Source organism: Pundamilia nyererei, unplaced genomic scaffold (genome assembly GCF_000239375.1).
Source record: "Pundamilia nyererei isolate P.nyererei 1_Seehausen unplaced genomic scaffold, PunNye1.0 scaffold00076, whole genome shotgun sequence".
NCBI classification, from domain to species: domain Eukaryota; kingdom Metazoa; phylum Chordata; class Actinopteri; order Cichliformes; family Cichlidae; genus Pundamilia; species Pundamilia nyererei.
This window is the reverse complement of record NW_005187477.1, coordinates 633,789-646,018: the sequence shown is the minus strand read 5'-3', so window position 1 is coordinate 646,018 and position 12,230 is coordinate 633,789. Positions and strand designations below refer to the sequence as shown.

The window sequence follows — 12,230 nt, the reverse complement described above, 5'->3', positions numbered from 1 at the left end:
CCTGTGCTATACCTGTGCTATACCTGTGCTATACACCAAGGTACTATTTGAAGCTTCAGGAATGTCAGCAGCATGTAATCTGTCATTCTACAGCAAAGCCGCACATGAAATGAGGTAGTTTAGAAAGCGGTCATTCTTTAAATGTGATGTTCTTTAAAATGATAGATATATTAGCTTCCTTAAAACCATAGAATAATAATAATAATAATAATAATAATGACAATTATGTATTTACCATAACTGTTAAAAGATAAGTTATTTCCCTTTTTGTTCCATTCCTTATATACAGAGCTGCTTAAACTGAATAAATTGTGTGAGAGCCCATTAAGAGAAAGCAGTGAAGTCCCAACTGAGGCTCTGCTGTTTCCTGATATCTATTTTTACAGGGAGGCCTTTGAAATATAATTTGCAGCATAACATTGCCAATGGCTGCATAAACCCTTTGACAAAAAAATAAAACAAACGTTATTTGTTAATCTCCATCTGAAAAGACCTGCGTAAATGTGGCATGGAAGTAGAAAGCGACGCTGTCAACAGTGGGCTTATATCGTGAAGGAGACAGCAGTCCAAAGATAGAGAGAGAGAGAGACAGAAGGGAGGATTATGGTCTTAGTATATTTAGTCCGTGAGACAGATGAGGAGGCAAAAAAGAGAAATAAAGCAAAACGACCAACCAAACAGAGAGAGAAGTGGAGATGAGTCACTGAGCCCCGAGACAGTTATTGACAAGAGAAGATGGAGGGATAAAGAGAGATGGAGAGAAAATAAGAGCTCGGTGATGTGGGAGAGGTGGTGGGGGGGGGCAAACTTGTGTGAGCAAGAATGACTTTATTGATTATTCGATCTGGGAAACTAGTGTGATCACAGTCATCATTTTTCTGTTGGTTGTGAGTTATGGATGCAGGGATTGATGGATTTGTGGAAGCGATGATGATGCTTTCAATTGAGAGTCGATCTACTTTCCACTCTCCCATGAATGTTTTGTCAGGATGTCAAAATGCAAGTAGGATGGATGGGTCATTTAATCACCAAATATTTTTGGTCAGTAAACACCTCATTTGAATGTTATAAATCCAAGAAGTTTAAGAAAACTTTTTGTGTTAAATTTAATTCATAATAATCAAAAAACAAGTAACCCTCAAGTTAATTTCACAACTGTGGGACAGACTGCAGTGGGCTTATAAGGAGCAAGTCTCACAGTCTGTGGGTTTATGATGCAACCACACCTGCCTCCTCATCCACCCTGCTGGTGGTTATACTGAGGTAGGAATCATGCTGTACAATACAAACTGCCCCACTCATTGACCGATCGAAGGTGTTGCAGCTAATTAAGATTAGCTCCATCCTTCCAGCTTCTTCCAATTATCCGGGGCCGGGTCGCATTGGCAGCAGCCTAAGCAGAGAAGCCCAGACCTCCCTCTCCTCGGCCCCTCCCCCAAGGTGAGAGATATAATCTATCCAGTGTGTCTGGGGTCTGCCCGGGTGCCTCCTCCCGGTGGGACTTGCCCGAACCACCTCAGCTGGCTCCTTTCGATGTGGAGGAGCAGCGGTTCTACTGTGAGCCCCTCCCGGATGGCCGAACTTCTCACCCTATCTCTAAGGGAGAGGCCAGCCACCCTTTGGATGAAGCTTATTTCCGCCGCTTGTATCCGTGATCTCGTTCTTTCATTCACGACCCACGGGTCATGACCATAGGTGAGGGTAGGGATGTAGATCGACCGGTAAATTGAGAGCTTCACTTTTACACTCAGCTCTCTCTTCACCACGACGGACCGGTGAAGAGAGACGGATTGGTGCTGCGGCCGCCGCACCAATCCGTCTCTCTCCCGCTCCCTTCTCCCATCACTCGCGAACAAAGAGCAGGCCATTCCCACTGCTTCGCACTCGGCTGCAAAACCCCAAAAAACAATAAAACCCCAATATCTCTTATTTGTTTTTTTTTCTGCTGATCAGCTAAACAGGCTTAACCTGTTAGCAGTCGGACGTACCGCCCACGGTACATTGGATGGTTTAGGGGACTAATTGTAAATTTGTAGGACTGCTAAGGGGTTAAACTGGATAATATGGAAAATTGTGAGCTTCAGAGGTGCCTGTAGGTGGATTAGGTTTCTTTTAGACGTGACCTGACAGTTGCTTCCCCGTGTGTCTTTCTCGATGGGTTGATATCTGAACTCTGATCCCATCTTGTTGTTACTTTTTGTTGGTTGTGTGTTTTTCAGATTTACTTACATTCAGCTTCACAGCGCTGGAGGGAGAAGAGGTGAGAGAGGTGAGAGATCAAGCACACACACAAACACACTCGCGTATGCACACAGGTTGGAGGGTAACCACTCATCGTACCACCAGAGATGTCAGAACATCTTGAGGGGAGAGAGGGCTGGAAACATGTTAAGCATGCTTTAATAGAGAGAGAGGGGGGAAATGGAATGAATGAGGAAGAGATGAAGGGAGAGTGTAGCAGTCAGCAGCCATTAGCAGGCCTGGAGTCTGTCTGCCTCTAAGTGCTCTGTAAATATCGCCTTGCCTTAGTAAACAACATTATTCTCCTTTATTGGGCCATTATGTAATGGCCTGATCCCCCACAGTATGCAGATTGGTGTCACTCCATTATGTAAGACTTCTATTTCATTATGTAAGCATTCTCCACCTCCCCTCCTCCTTGTCTTCTTCCTCTCTTTGCTTTCTGCTCATCCATCCCATTAACAGTTTCTGACAAGGGGCCAAGTTTTTTTAATTTATGTCATCACATATGACTTCATTCTCAATCAGTGTGCACTGATCTTCATATTTTTCATATTGTCCCATTAACTGAGTGATGCCACCAAGATATTTAACCCCAATGTCTCTTCACAAAAGACTGCAGTGTGCTTCAAGGTTTATAATTTATCAGATGGTGCGTTTCACTTACAACTATACAAAGATTTTTCACTTTTAATGTATCAATTTATGAATTTAAGCATTAAAGTTGCATTGTAGCGTGATGCTTTTTGGAGGCAGAATTTATCATATTTCTGAAACCATGCTGGAGTGCGACATTATCAGCCAAGACTGGCTAGATAAGCTAGTAAACTGTAAGTTATTGAAGAAAAAGAAAGTATAATTTTATTTTACAAACTTAAAGCAACAACAAGTTATATTACCTGAAAATTTAAAAAGCAAAAAGATTACCCTATTAGACACTTCACTCTCAGACTGCTGGCTCACTGGTGGTTCCTGAAGTATTCACGTACTCAAGTATGATTCGAGGCAGAGCCTTCAGCTGTCAGGCCCTAGTTTGGAGTCAGGAGGGAGACACTCTCTACAACCAGTAAGTTCAATTCAATTTTACAGTCACCTCAAGGCACTTTATATTGTAAGGTAGACACTACAGTAATACATACAGACAAAAACCCAACAATCATATGACCCCCTCTGAGCAAGCACTTTGGTGACAGTGGGAAGGAAAAACTCCCTTTTAACAGGAAGAAACCTCCGGCAGGTTTCTTCCGGCAGGCTCAGGGAGGGGCCACGACGGGTTGGGGAGAGAAAAGGAAAACAGGATAAAAGACATGCAAGTAATTAAGTAAGCAGATTGGTGCCCTGCTTCCTGTTAAAACTGAGTTTTTCTTCCCCACTGTCGCCAGACGTTTGCTCACAGGGAGTCATTTGATTGTTGCGGTTCTCTGTATTATTGTAGGGTCTTCTCTTACGATATAAAGCACATCAAGGTGACTGCTGTTGTGATTTGGTGCTATATAATAACACTGAATTGAATTGAATACAGTTGTTTTGAAGACTGAAACTAGCGTTAAACACAACCACTTTTTTGCAGTCTGGTAGCCAGCCTCAAGTGGCCAGCAGAGGAACTGCAGTTCCTGACACAGAGCAGAACAACTTAATTTCCCTTGATTGGAAGTATTTCTCAGTGTAGCAAAATAAAGCTTTTTTTATTTTACCAGACTAAAGAGGGGCTGGGATGCCCTGTATTTGCATTTCAAATATAAGCAGAAAAGAGTTTGTGGGTGAGAAGGGGATCGTTTCCAAAGCAAAGTATATGCAGGAAAGCTTTTCTAAAAACCTGAAATCTCAGAAGCTGGCCAAGCAGTCACTGAGTCATCAGTACTGAAAAACAAAAAAACCCCGCAGCACACACCGTGGGTTGTTTTTTGGTGTTTTTGTACAAGGTAGGAGAGGATATGTGCATGTTTTTTCTTTTCCCCATAAGTTGGGAAGCCTCAAGTGTGTTGGATCAATAACAAAGAACAAGCATATATTCAAGAAAGCTGCAGTCTATAAATAAAATAAAGACTTCCACTCCAAGAGGCCAGCTCGTGAAAATCAAGTTCACTTAAACCACAGAAAGACAAACAAGAAGCAAAACACAGAGTGAAATTCAGTTAAATGTTCATAAGAAGATGTAAATACAGAAATATAATACTGTGCAATTGTTAGTACAGTGTTTAATTATTCAGTCTGTTTCTACATTTTGCTGAGCTCTATGTTTGTAAGAGAGTAAATCGCATGTATACACACAACGTGCTGTCATCCATGGGTTTCAATAGCACTCTTCTGCTGCTGTCTCTTAAAGGTACGCATGAGGTTTTCTTCTCGCATCTGTGAGCTGACATGTTGGCAGCAGCAATATTAGGAATGCATAGTGGTGAAGTTTGTCATAGGAGGCTTTGGTTTGTGTCCTGTTCGGGAGCTTTGTGTTGTGTGCCTTCTTTTCACTCATTGGTTTGAAAACTACCAACAACAACCTCACAGTTTGCATTAAAATCACAGTGACCCTGCAGATAAGAGATGAGTCTTTTTTATTTAAAAACGACACAAGAGATCTTTTACAGGTGTCCATAAGTAACGGCTTAGTGAAGATAGTTGTGTTTCTAAACCCGACACGTATGGAGACCTTGTGCCGTAAATCTGGGAGATTCTTAAGATTAAAGACTCTGACAGCACAGCCAACAGTGGTTACACAGACTATTAACACACAGACACACATAAAAAGTATATAGATGTACAGATGTACTATTGATGTATTATTTAAAACAATAAATATTAAATGTAACAACATTTAAGTGGGAGAATGAGTCACTGACTCGGGGTAAAAACAAAGGCAGTAATATGTCTGTGAAGGTTCTCAGTCATCCAGGTCATCGTAGTCTAAGGAGCTTGGAAAGAAAAGCGTCTGGACTCCTTTAAGTTGCTTGAAGACGTTTTACCTCTCATCTGAGAAGCTTCTTCAGTTCTAAGATCAAATGGTGGAGATTCCCGGATTTAAGCCCTGTGGGAGCCATTTATGTCCACTATGACTGACCATCTTTGAACAGAGGCGGTGGTTTTGAGATCCTTCCCAGACGCCTTAACGCCCACTCACATCCTGGGCCATCTGACCTCAGGAAATCATATGATAGGGTGGGGCCAGGTTTCACAATGAGCTCACCCGAAACCTGATTGTGACCTATACCAGTCTTCACACCTTGGCTCATGTGATTAGGTAGAGGATCATTAAGGGGTCCTTTGTCCCTCTTGGGGGGGGGACATTCCCACAGGGCTTAAATCTGGGACTCTCCACCATTTGACCTTAGAACTGAAGAAGCTTCTCGGATGAGAGGTGAAACATCTTCGAGCAACTTAAAGAAGTCCAGACGCTTTTCTTTCCAAGCTCCTTAGACAGGCAGTAATAATTAAGCAGAAAACTTGTGACAGATTAGTTAAAACACCTTTTAGTTTGGTGATTTAAATGAAAATATAACTTAGTGAGTAATAAGATAAATAATCACCTGTTGCAGCTGTCTTACTTTGAGATAATTCCCTTTATTCACTTATTCAGAGATGATAATGTGGATTTATCACTTCTTTTTTTTTATGTACTCAGAAAGTTTCAGTCAAAAAACTGAAATCAAACCTAAAGTTTCTTTATGTAGATCAAAAATCACTCACTGACTGTGAACCACTCTCCATCTCTTATCTGTTTCAGGTGCCTCGTGGGTTGTATGTTAACATCCTTCTTGTGAGCCCTGACGGTTTGATACACACTATCCTCTGATACCACATCATACCAGACCCACACAGGATGTGACCTTTGGAGCCAGAGAATTCAAAGCCCACCTGCTGATATGCAAAAGACCCCACGCCGCTGGGAGAGACATGTTGGATGCAGGTCTGGAACTGGTTCTCGAAACTTTGGATCAGAGGAACGAGATAAAATCCTCACAGAAGCTCTTTTTCTTCTTTCGAGGATGTAAACAATCATCTGATGGGTGTTTGTGTGATCGCTTCGTTTCTGAGAATGTGCAGAACAGATGTATGTGGACAACATTTCCCCTGGATGTTATTGTGGTCAGTGGTTGGTGGCACCGCTCTTCTCTTTCCCCAGCATATAGTCATATGCCAAAGGATTACAACAGTATTATGACAGCACTATTACAACACTGGGAGGACACCCAGACTTCCGGAAACACACCTCTTAGAAACTCCATGTTGGGCCTTGGATTGAAAATATGAGCACATTGTCAGCGTCTTGTCTCAAAGCATCTATGATAATAACAAACAGTCAAGAAACTAAACCGTGAACTCTTCTGGCACTTTACTCATATGTTTTCATCTCATCCCTCTGCCCTGCCTTCTCTTGCTCTATTTCTCTTAATCACTCTGTCTCTCCCCTTTTCTCTCTGATGAACAGCTGACTTGTATATCCTCCAGTATTACCAATCTAACTCTTCTGGCTGTGGATGACTTAGAAAATGTTGACATAATCGGTATGTTTGCGTCCATTGTGGATCGGTTCTCTCTGTGTTGGAATATTACAAAAAAAATAAAAATCGGTGTCCCGAGGACGGAGCCTTTAGGAGCACCAGCGGGAAGTGATTCAGCGTCTGCGGCAGCACGCGTGCGTCTCTACACGTGACGGTGAAAGCGGCGAAAACGCTCTAACGCTGGAGAGCAGCTGTGTGTGAACACATCGCTGGTGAACTTGACCGAAACTGTTCCTACCACTAAACGCTGGCACTCGGGATGGTTAAATATACCAAGTGGTTTTAAAAAATGGCCGGCAGAACTCGCGCCGTCCCTTCCTGTCCCCCCCTCCCCTCCGCCCTCCCCCTCGATGCCCCTCTTTGCCGTTGACAGTGTCTGTGTTTGTATGCGACATACACCTTACAGTCTTCGATGGTTTGATACCCATGATTTACTTTGAATATAACGAAACTAATGACCACAATAAGGAGAAAAAAACACAACAACATGCGATTTTATGCTTTCATAGATACAATTATGTGGATTTATAATGAAATAAAAGGTATTTTTCTTGGAAAAAAAGGAATTTGTTGTTATTCACATTTCAAAAGAAGACTTCTCTCTAGACAGAAGCACTCTGTTTATGTTTGTTATTGAGAGGGTTCAGAGGGATTTCTTCCTGCTTTTCTATAAGCAATAATATCGCACATCCGTGCAGAAGAAACAAAGTCATTTTCAATATTAAGAAAGATCAATTGTGATGTGTTCCTTTAATCACAGCTCTACAGCTCCAAACACTAAGTCTTTGTTATCAATTATAATGTTTTTTCTCTGTTTGTGTACTTTAGCTTCAGAGGTGCAATATAACAATCTGAATTGAACATGTAATGTAAGAATAGGTTATTGTGTTGGGCCAAAACAGAGACGTAATGATCAGGCAGAACACTTACCGACTGAAATAACTGCTGCTTGGTTAGTCAGAACAACCTTAAATACATTTAGTGGGACGGCTGCTTAAGATTCTGGTGATTTTGCAGCTCGTTCCAAGTGAAGGCAGGTGCAAATTTAAGCAGCACATTCTAAATTCATCGTGACCTCTGGAGACAGAAAGAAGGAACGAGTCTCCTGCTTCATTTTAACCATGTGAAGTCAAAGTGATCACAGGTAGTAACCCAAACCCAACGCTAAAAATGTAAACCTGTTTTCATCTTTGTTAGAATGAGTATGCAGCTTCTTAATCAAGATTCAACAGAACAAATTAATCTCTGAAGGTTTGATGTGAACCAGAGGTTTATAAGCCACAGTCACTGTGATAGAAACGATCTGGAGTCAAGAATGACGTCTGAATGCAAAGACATCGTCTCGTCACCTTTACGTGCAGAAACACTGAAAACACAATAATGATTGTCCGGAATCAACAATCTACTGCTGTGTACAAGATTTAACAGCACTACAAGAACAAAGCAACATGCTGGCCTTTATAAATATCCAAACATAAAGAAGACGTGTGCCCTTTGTCAGCAGTGCTTTGATGCATTTGCAGCTGTATTAGTTGCACAGGACAACGTTCCCATTTTAGAGAACGAGTCTGGAAGGGTGGCGGTGGTATTCACTTGCAGGTTTGTTGGCCAGGAAACTGTAAAGCTGCCGCTATGAGACGTTTGTGTTTTGCTGTTTTTGCTTTTTTTTCTATTTTACTTTCAGTCATTGGTTAAACACAGGGATTAAACTAGTTGTCTATGTTGAGGCGTCTAGAAAAACTTTGGTTTTTTAGGTTACAAATAATATCATGTGACCATTCAGATAAATAATCCGGCATGTTGAAAAGTGATGAATGGCCACTAACCCACCCACCTCACTAACCTCCAAGAGCTCCTCTATAAATGACCCACACCAGCAGCTGTGATGAAAAAGCAGATTAAACGATTATTTTTCACCCTAAATTCTCGCTTCGATTTTACAACCAGAGAAGTGTTAACGATGTCTGCCAGAGCTGCAGATCATCTTCATAACAAAGCGTTTCCAAAACATAAGGCTGACAAGAATAAGAAAGGTTCTCTTCTACTGTCAGACAAGCAGTTTTGATGTTTCACAAAGGATTTTTCATATTTCGCTCGGTCCCTGCAGGGTAATAATAGACTTTTTGTTACCGGGAAACAATGTTAGCTATCAATAAGGCTTTAAATAGTTTAGATGGCACTTATACCTGCCAGCAGTAAGGTTCTAGTGAAGTGCTGACTACACTTCCATCAGATCAACAGAGCAGACAGTCCAATGACAGCACGGCTTCTCGGTACACAACACATGCTATAAATGTCACTAAAAGTGAGAAAGACGGAGCCTGAAGCAGAGGGATTAGCTTAATGTCGTGACAGTAATTGGATGGATTGCTGAGACATTTGATGCTGACATTCATGTATCCCAGAGAATGATTTATAATAAGTGATTCTGTGACCTTTTATCTTGCAGGTTAACAGTTTGCTCTATATTTTGATTTATGACCAAATACCTTGAAAAGGAAGGACATGATCATCAGTTTAGTACTAATTAGACAATTATAACACCAACAAATTAAAACTAAGAGGCAAAGATTATGCAAATTGAATTAAAAGTATCATTGTGCTGAATTATAACAAAACTCAAAATGCCCTGCAAGATTCAGAAACATATCAGATTTGATTTGGCCTAACTCCCTTTAAGGCTGTCTTTTCATGGACATCTGGACAGCTTTCAGCCCCGCTTCTGTTATTTGGAGAGCGCTATGAGTGCCCCGTCCTTCGCAGCACTTGTGTCGCCGTGATGATCTCCTTCACTTTCATTTTGAGGAAGACAAAAGTCAAAAGGAGTTTGATCTAAGGAGCCGTAAAGGGGAAGATTGTGTTGGCATGGGAAAAACATGTGCCAGCACACACTGACATTCTGCATAGTTCCAGTCGTTTCGTAAAAATCTTTTTACCAAGAATTTTCCCTGAAATAGAAAAAACAAATACATGAAAAAACTCAAACAACTGCTGGTTCCTCCCTGCCTCTAACAGTCACAGTGAGGTGTCTGTGGGTGGCAAAGAGACGTTAACAGTGGACTCCACAGATGAGCACAGCAGCAACAGGGATCAGACACAAGCAGGTGATGGTGACAGAGCTTTCAGTGTATTTCAGTCATTGTGGCTGAAACATTGTGTTTGGATTGTTCATTCATTACAGTGTACAAAAATGGCACTCTTGCCTTTGTAAATGTTTCTTTATTAAAGAAAACACATTTTAAGTGATTGTTTAAGTTAAAAACCAGTTAATGGCCCAGTTGTACCAGATGCTTTGTGCTCTTCAAATCATTACCAGTGACTTCTGTCCAGAAGATTGACCCAGTGTGATGAGGAAGTTAGGGGTTTGAAACCGCAGAGCCCACAGTGTAAAAGATCTGTGTGAGGAAGAGAAGCACGTCCAGGGTCAAATTTGAAGGCAGCAGCCATGCTGGATGTCCAGAGGTGCACAGGAATATGCAACCCGATGTCACGGCAAAGTGTGAAATAGACATACATAATATATTTAAAGGCAGGGAAGGTATGAAGTACATTCTAGGCTCCTTTATCATCAGAAACAATTAAGCTAGGTGGCTAATACGTAAAAATTGATAAAAAATACTACAAAATGTGTAAAATAAATATCAAAAAGGGTCCAGTTCAGTGAATTAAATTAGTGGATGTGAAACCTTGCAGCCTGCAGACGCCTGCATAGATGTCTGTTAAAGCAGTCACGCCTTTAAGCCTTAAGTGCATCCAAATACAACGGATCTAACCATACATATGCAAACATATTTATTTCTGCTGTAAAGTTGGATGTTTTAACATGTGAGTGTATAATTACTGACTCACACTGGAAGCCAGCCTCAAGTGGACATTAATGGGCCTGAAGAACTGCATTAGCTTCATGTTTCAGGCCCAGAGGTTACCATCTGTTTGGCCACATAGAGAAGTATCTCCAGGAATTTCTTTTAGCTCTACTGTTGTTTTTTTTACCAGATGTACCCTTGTACTGACTTTACTGCCTTTCTGATAAACCTCCTGCGCACACTCCACCACAAAACAGCAAAGAACTGGGAAAAGGGCTCCTGTTTTCTAACCTTGCATCATAAAAAATGTAGAAGTCCAGTGTCTACAACATGTTTCTCTTCCCTGAAGTGGCAAAGAAACAACATTGTGGAATTAAAGAGAACTGGGATCATCACTTCAGCTTAGGCCCTTTTTTGACAAGTGTTTGTCTGGGGGAGTAAGTCTGAAGTTTGTTTTTCCAGCTGTTCCGGTCTTCATTGTCATGTCAACAACCAAGTGCACTTTTCTGCAAAGTTTTCCAGCAGAGCAGAGGCTGAAGGCAAAACAATAAATGTAGTGAATCTAGTTTCCACTTTTAACCAGTGTTCACAGCTCTGTGCTGCCATGGAAAACACAGCAATAAGAGGAACAAGTCAACACAAGCCCAATTTGTTGTTGAGGGTTAAGGGGGTGGACTTCAACACGAAAGACAGAAAGATAAATACTGAATACTGAATACTTCAGTGAGCATGTGGGCTGTGCTGGAGAAACAAGAGTAATCTACGAAGGCTCTCGCTCCAGACTTCCAAAATCTGCTTCTAACGTCTACGACAGCTAAACAGGAGCCCAAGACTCCATCAGATGGGCTTTAGGGGACCTTCACAATAACTGAGCACTTTTTCCACAATATTGGTTTTCCAAAACACAATATTAGATTTTCACACAAATAAACAACAAAATTCTGAAAATTCACATAAAATATTTTTATTTCAAACAAAAATCTCTAAAAAGAAAAATGTTACACGAACATCACCGTGGACCCCAAATTCAAACATTTCAGTTGATTCATTTTGAATGTATTTCTTGTCTGGCTTTAAAGCGCCTGGATAGTATGATGGGAACACTACTTGTGGAGATCTAATTTTTAGGGGAGACTACTCCAAAGTCTGGGACCTGCCACAGAGAAGGCTCTATCACCACAAGATTTGAGAGTAGTCCGTGGGATGGACAGCATTCATTTTGAGCTAGACCTCGTGGTTTTTCCTGTAGCATAAACAGAGAGGAGCTCAGACAGGTAAGGAGGTGCTCGGGCGTTAAGCGACTTAAAAACAAAAAGTAAAAGTTTAAATTGGATCCTGTAGGAGACAGGAAGCCAGTGTAAAGAAGCTAAAACTTTTTGTATAGTATCAGTATCAGTATAGTACAGTAGCTTATGCTGCAACCTTAACCTGCTCTGGAACTAATTAGGTTCCAGGTTAGAGATCAAAAGCTATGAAATCAGTTGCTACTGATAAATCAGTCCATCCGAAAATAGCATCACAGCTCCTGAAGATCCCGCTGACCTCTGTGCAAAGATAATAAGAGATCTAAAGTGTTGTTTTGTTTTTTAATGATCTCTTTGTGTTGTAGATATAAATTCTTATACATTTAGACACTGCTGTCTGTTTAACAGGACACCTTTATGTGTTTGCAGACTTTTCCATAGCA

At 41.2% G+C, this 12,230-nt stretch overlaps 1 protein-coding gene across 3 annotated transcripts in view; it reads left to right on the top strand.

Moving 5' to 3' along the window:
* LOC102192222 (leucine-rich repeat and fibronectin type III domain-containing protein 1-like protein) overlaps nt 1-7,289 on the top strand; it is a 394,097-nt gene extending 386,808 nt beyond the window's left edge. For all 3 annotated transcript variants that reach the window (XM_005737443.2, XM_005737442.2, XM_005737444.2), the window contains 2 exons: nt 2,220-2,269; nt 5,960-7,289. The gene's annotated coding sequence lies outside the window, so the exon portion shown is untranslated. The remainder of the gene's footprint in view (nt 1-2,219; nt 2,270-5,959) is intronic.
* Nucleotides 7,290-12,230: the final 4,941 nt, after the last annotated feature.